Source organism: Mus caroli, unplaced genomic scaffold (genome assembly GCF_978045245.1).
Source record: "Mus caroli unplaced genomic scaffold, Mus_caroli_1 scaffold_22, whole genome shotgun sequence".
NCBI lineage: Eukaryota > Metazoa > Chordata > Mammalia > Rodentia > Muridae > Mus > Mus caroli.
Window position 1 is genome coordinate 4,101,832 of NW_028227277.1, and position 7,807 is coordinate 4,109,638.

Here is a 7,807-nt window from a genome sequence, read left to right on the forward strand (position 1 = left end):
AGAAATTTGACTAGAATCTTGACCACAGTGATAAGAGAAAAAGAAAAAAACAAGATCTAGACAAGAAATCTGGGCAACAGAAGACTGAGCCTCAGCTAAAAAGGCTCAGCTGTTTCAGATTAAAGTTACTTATTTAAAATACACCTTTGGAGATGGGAAGCAGTGGCTAAATAAAGACAAAAAAAAAAAAAAGTCTATAACTACACCAAGGCAAGTAAGAAAATTCTTGGGCACCGCTGGTTTCTGCAGGCTCGGGATACCTGGGTTGGCTACCTTAGCTGCCCGTTGTACCCCCTAACCAAGGAAGGGGAAGTGTCTGTGTAGACCCCAGATCACCAGAAAGCCTTTAGTGAAATAAAAAAAGGCCCTAATGATGGCCAGCCTTTGCCTGACCTAACCAAGCCTTTCACTCTTTATGTAAAAAAGAGATCACTGGTCACCAAAAGAATCCATACACAGACTTTAGGACTTTGAAAAAGGCCAGTGGCTTACCTATCCATGAAGTTAGACCCTGTTGCCAGCAGGTGGTTTTCTTGCCTACAAGCTACTGCTGCAATAGCTCTACTTATCAAAGATGCTGATAAGCTCACTTTGGGACAGCAAATAACTGTACTGGCACCCCACACACTTAAAAGCATTATCCAAAACCCTCCTGACTGATAGATGACTACCAACGCTCCTGTGAACCATTATCAGAGCTTTTTGTTAACTGAACTAGTGAACTTCGCTCCACCTGCTGTCCTCAATCTCTATCCTACTGCCCAAGACTTCACATACTCATCCCTGCGCTGACATTCTGATAGAAAAAACTGGTACTCAAAATGATCTGAAGGATCAGATCATTCTTGGTCTGAGAGTTCAAGCTGTTACACGAATGGCAGTAGCCTTACAGTTAAAAGACTGAGATGGCCAATGTGATAGCCAAAAAGATCCTAAAAGAAATCTTCCCGAGGTAATGGACCAGCCTTCCTTGCCCAGGTAAATCAAGGACTGGCCAAGATATTAGAGATTAGTTAAAAGTTACATTGTGCATACAGGCTCCAAAGCTCAGGACAGGTAAAAAAAAATAAATAAATAAAAATAAATTCTAAAAAAAAAAAAAAAAAAAAAAAAAAAAAAAAAAAAAAAGAAAATACAAAATGCAAAAGGATCCTAACTCAAAACATCCAGGAAATCCAGGACACAATGAGAAGATCAAACCTACAGATAATAGGAGTTGATGAAAATGAAGATTTTCAACTTAAAGGGCCAGCAAATATTTTCAACAAAATTATAAAAGAAAACTTCCCAAACCTAAAAAATGACATGCCCATGAACATACAAGAAGCCTACAGAACTCCAAATAGACTGGAACGGAAAAGAAATTACTCCCGACACAATAATCAGAATAACAAATGCACTAAATAAAGATAGAATATTAAAAGCAGTAAGGGAAAAAGATCAAGTAACATATAAAGGCAGGCCTATTAGAATTACAACATTCTTCTCATCAGAGACTATGAAAGCCAGAAGATCCTGGACAGATGTCATGCAGACACTAAGAGGAAACAAATGCCAGCCCAGGATACTATACCCAGCAAAACTCTCAATTCCTATAGATGGAAAAACCAAAGTATTCTATGATATAACCTATTTCACAAAATATCTTTCAATGAATCCAGCCCTTCAAAGTATAATAAAGGGAAAACACCAATATAAGAACGGAAACTAATACCAACAAAAGCAAGAAAGTAATCCTTCAACGAATGTAAAAGAAGACAGCTGCAGGAACAGAATCCTAACTTTAAACAACAAAAATAACAGGAAGCAACAATTAATTTTATGTAATTTCTCTTAACATCAATGTACTCAATTCCCCAATAAAAACACATAGACTAATATACTGGCTGCCCCAACAGAATCCAACATATTGCTGCTTATAGGAAACACAATTCACGGAAAAAGGCAGACACTACCTCAGAATGAAAGGCTGGAAAACAATTTTCCAAGCAAATGGTCTGAAGAAAAAGCTGGAGTAGCCATTCTAATATCGAATAAAATCGACTTCCAACCTAAAGTTTTCAAAAAAGACAAGGACGGAAACTTCATACTCATCAAAGGTAAACTCCTCCAAGAGGAACACTCAATTCTGATTATCTATGCTCCAAATGCAAGGACAGCCGCATTCATTAAAGATGCTTTAGTAAAGCTCAAAGCACACATTACACCTCACACAATAATAGTGGGAGACTTCAACACACCACTTTCATCAATGGACAGATCTTGAAAACGGAAACTAAACAGGGACACAGTGAAACTAAGAGAAGTTATGAAACAAATGGACCTAACAGATATCTACAGAACATTTTATCCTAAAACAAAAGGATATACCTTCTTCTCAGCACCTCATGGGACATTCTCCAAAACTGACCATATAACTGGTCACAAAACAGGCCTCAAAAGATATAAAAATATTGAAATTGTCCCATGCATCTTATCAGATCACCATGGACTAAGGCTGATCTTCAATAACAACATAAATATTAGAAAGCCAACCTTCACGAGGAAACTGAACAACACTCTTCTCAATGATACCTTGGTCAAGGAAGGAATAAAGAAAGAAATTAAAGACTTTTTAGTGTTTAATGAAAATGAAGCCACAACATACCCAAACCTATGGGACACAAAGAAAGCATTTCTAAGAGGGAAACTCATAGCTCTGAGTGCCTCCAAAAAAAAAACTAGAGAGAGCACACACTAGCAGCATGACAAAACATCTAAAGGCTCTAGAACAAAAGGAAGCAAATTCACCCAAGAGGATTAGACAGCTGGAAATAATCAAACTCAGGGGCGAAAACAACCAACTGGAAACAAGAAGAACTATTAAAAGAATTAACCAAACTAAGAGTTGGTTCTTTGAGAAAATCAACAAGATTAATAAACCCTTAGCCAGACTCACTATAGGGCACAGGGGACAGCATCCTAATTAACAAAATCAGAAATGCAAAGGAAGATAATCAACATATCCTGAAGAAATCCAAACACTATCAGATCCTTCTACAAAAGTCTACACTAAAAAAAAACTGGAAAACCTTAACGAAATGGATAAATTTCTTTTTTTTTTTTTTTTTTTTTTGGTTTTTCGAGAGAGGATTTCTCTGTATAGTCCTGGCTGTCCTGGAACTCACTTTGTAAACCAGGCTGGCCTCGAACTCGGAAATCCGCCTGCCTCTGCCTCCCAAGTGCTGGGATTAAAGGCGTGCGCCACCACGCTCGGCTGAAATGGACAAATTTCTAGACAGATACCAGATCAAGTTAAGGATCTAAACATTCCCATATCCCCTAAAGAAATAGTATCAGTCATTAATAGTCACCCAGCCAAAAAAAGCCCAGGAGCAGATGGGTATAGTGCAGAGTTCTATCACACCTGCAAAGATCTAATTTCAATTCTGCACAAACTGTTCCACAAAATAGAAGTAGAAGGTACGCTACCCAACTCATTCAATGAAGCCACAATTACTCTGATTCCTAAACCACAAAAAGATTGAACAAAGATAGAGAACTTCAGACCAATTTCCCTTATGAATATTGATGCAAAAATACTCAATAAAATTCTCGCTAAACGAATCCAAAAAAACATTAAAGCAATCATCCATACTGACCAAGGAGGTTTTATTCCATGGATGCAGGGATGGTATAATATACAGAAATCCATCAATGTAATCCGGTATATAATCAAACTCAAAGACAAAAACGACATGATCATCTCGTTAGATGCGGAGAAAGCATTTGACAAAATCTAACACCCATTTATGATAAAAAATCTGGGAAAGATCATTAATTCAAGGCCCATACCTAAACCTGATAAAAGCAATCTACAGCAAACCCGAAGCCAACATCAAAGTAAATGGTGAGAAGCTTTAAGCAATCCCACTAAAATCAGGGACATAACAAGGCTGTCTACTCTCTCCCTACCTATAAAACATTGTACTTGATGTCCTAGCCAGAGAAATTAGACAACAAAAGGAGATCAAGGGGATACAAATTGGAAAAGATGAAGTTAAAATATCAATTTTTGCGGATGATATGATAGTATATATAAGTGACCCTAAAAATTCCACCAGAGAACTCCTAAACCTGATAAACAGCTTCGGTGAAGTAGCTGGATATAAAATTAACTCAAACAAGTCAATGGCCTTTCTCTACACAAAGGATAAACAGGCTGAGAGAGAAATTAGGGAAAAAACACCCTTCTCAATAGTCACAAATAATATAAAATACCTTGGCGTGACTAAACTAAGGAAGTGAAAGATCTCTATGATAAGAACTTCAAGTCTCTGAAGAAAGAAATTAAAGAAGATCTCAGAAGATGGAAAAATCTCCCATGCTCATGGATTGGCAGGATCAACATTGTAAAGATGGCTATCTTACCAAAAGCAATCTACAGATTCAATGCAATCACCATCAAAATGCCATCTCAATTCTTCAACGAATTACAAAGAGCAATCTGCAAGTTCATCTGGAATAACAAAAAACCTAGGATAGCAAAAACTCTTCTCAAGAATAAAAGAACCTCTGGTTGGATCACCATTCCTGACCTAATGTTGTACTACAGAGCAATTGTGATAATAACTGCATGGTACTGGTATAGTGACATACAAGTAGACTAATGGAACAGAATTGAAGACCCAGAAATGAACCCACACACCTATGGTCATTTGATCTTCGACAAGGGAGCTAAAACCATCCAGTGAAAGAAAGACAGCATTTTCAACAAATGGTGCTGGCACAACTGGTGGTTATCATGAAGAAGAATGTGAATATATCCATTCTTATCTCCTTGTACTAAGGTCAAATCTAAGTGGATCAAGGAACTCCACATAAAACCAGAGACAGTGAAACTTATGGAGGAGAAAGTGGGGAAAAGCCTCGAAGATATGGGCACAGGGGAAAAATTCCTGAATAGAACAGCAATGGCTTGTGCTGTAAAATTGAGGATTGACAAAAGGGACCTCATGAAACTGCAAAGCTTCTGCAATGCAAAAGACACTGTCAATAAGACAAAAAGGCCACCAACAAATTGAGAAAGAATCTATACCTATCGTAAATCAGATAGGGGACTAATATCCAATATATATAAAGAACTCAAGAAGGTGGACTCCAGAAAATCAAATAACCCCATTAAAAAATGGGGCTCAGAGCTAAACAAATAATTCTCACCTGGGGAATACTGAATGTCAGAGAAGCACCTTGTCTTAGTCAGGGTTTCTATTCCTGCACAAGCATCATGACCAAGAAGCCAGTTGGGGGAGGAAAGCGTTTATTCGGCTTACACTTCCATGCTGCTGTTCATTACCAAAGGAAAACAGGACTGGATCTCAAGCAGGTCAGGAAGCAGGAGCTGAGCAGAGGCCATGGAGGGATGTTCTTTTACTGGCTTGCTTTCCCTGGCTTGCTCAGCCTGCTCTCTTATAGAACCAAGACTACCAGCACAGAGATGACACCACCCACAAGGGGCCTCCCCCCTTGATCACTAATTGAGAAAATGCCTTACAGTTGTGTCTCATGGAGGCATTTCCCAACTGAAGCTCCTTTCTCTGTGATAACTCCAGCTGTGTGAAGCTGACACAAAACTAGCCAGTACACACCTGAAAAAATGTTCAACATCCTTAATCATCAGAGAAACGCAAATCAAAACAACCCTTAGATTCCATCTCAAACGAGTCAGAATGGCTAAGATCAAAAATTCAGGTGACAGCAGATGCTGGCGAGGATGTGGAGAAAGGGGAACACTCCTTCATTGTTGGTTGGATTGCAAGCTTTACAAACACTCTGGAAATCTGTCTGGCAGTTTCTCAGAAAATTGACCATAGTACTACCAGAGGATCCCGCAATACCTCTCCTGGGCATACATCCAGAAGATATGCAAACCAGTAAGAAGGATAGATGCTCCATTATGTTCATAGCAGCCCTATTTAAAATAGCCAGAAGCTGGAAAGAAAACAGATGCCCCTCAAAACAGGAATAGATACAGAAAATGTGATATATTTACACAATGGAGTACTACTCAGCTATTAAAAAGAATGAATTTATGAAATTCCTAGGAAAATGGTTGAGCCTGGAGGGCATCATCCTTAGTGAGGTAACATAATCACAAATGAACTCAAATGATATGGACTCACTGATAAGTGGATATTAGCCCAGAAACTTAGCATACCCAAGATACAAGAGACAATTTGTAAAACACATGAAACTGAAAAATGAAGATCAAAGTGTAGACACTTTGCCCGTTCTTAGAATTGGGAGCAAAATACCCATGGAAGGAGTTACAGAGATAAAGTTTGGATCTGAGACAAAAGGATGGACCATCTAGAGACTGCCATATCCAGGGATCCATCTCATAATTAGCCTCCAGATGATGACACCATTGCATACACTTGCAAGATTTTGCTGAAAGACCCTGATATAGCTGTCACTTGTGAGACTATGCGGGGCCTAGCAAACACAGAAGTGGATGTTCACAGTTAGCTATTGGATGGAGCACGGGCCCCCAATAGAGAAGCTAGAGAAAGTACCCAAGGAGCTAAAGAGGTCTGCAACCCTGTAGGTGCAACAACATTATGAACTAACCAGTACACCGGAGTTCTTGAGTCTAGGTGCGTATGTATCAAATGATGTCCTAGTTGTCCATCACTGGAAAGAGAGGAACATTGGACACACAAACGTTATATGCCCAAGTACAGGGTCCAAAAAAAAAAAAATGGGAATGGGTGGGTAGGGAAATGTGGGAGAGGGGGGAGGGTTTAGGGGGACTTTTGGGATACCATTGGAAATGTAATTGAGGAAAAATGTAATAAAATATATTTAAAAAGAGAATAAACAAGAATTATGCTGAATAAAGAAAAAAAAAAAGAAAAAAGAAAAAAGGAATGTCCAAAAGCCTCTAAGGAAGATGAAGAGCCTAGAGTTCCTGTTGAAGATAAAGAAATTCCCAGAGACTTCTGATTAGATGACAAAGACTCTGAGACCACCGCAGTGATTTGGGTAGACCCCAAAGGTCCTGGAGTGGAAGGCAAAGTTCCCACAGTCTGATTTGCAGACATGGGCTTTCTTATATAGCCTCCATCTATGGGATGCCCAAGAGCATCTTGTCATTCCAAGGCCACCTCAAACTTGAATTTAAATCCATAATACTTTAGTGCCATTCTCTGTGACCAAGATTGCCAGGCAAGCACAACTGCAACCTCACAGTGGGACCTCACATCTTTCTGGGTGTAGGAGAGTGGACAGAAAATAGAAATCTAAAACTAAACTGCATGTAATATTCCTAGAGGTTGTTGTCAGAACAGCTGTTTTCTTATCTCTATTTATGGATATCTACAGACCAATACAACAATGAGGGATTCTTAGAGTTCATACAACCACTCACCCTGTTATAAGGGCATGTTGATCTTGTATTCCGTCCAATAGTATATACAATATTTGGAAACTGGCAAGAAGAGATGGAATCAAATGATGCACTGCCATTCTGATCTCCCACTACCCAAGGTAAACTAGATTTTCCTCTTCTGCACAGTGTGGTGACTGGATCCTGCTATTTGGTTATACATGGCCAGGGACATCCATCCATCCATCCATCCTTCCTTCCTTCCTTCCTTCCTTCCTTCCTTCCTTCCTTCCTTCCTTCCTTCCTTCCTTCCTTCCTTCCTTCCTCCCTCCCTCCCTCCCTCCCTCCCTCCCTCCCTCCCTCCCCTCCCTCCCTCCCTCCCTCCCTCCCCTCCCTCCCTCCCTCCCTCTCTCTCTCTCTCTCTCTCTCTCTCTCTCTCTC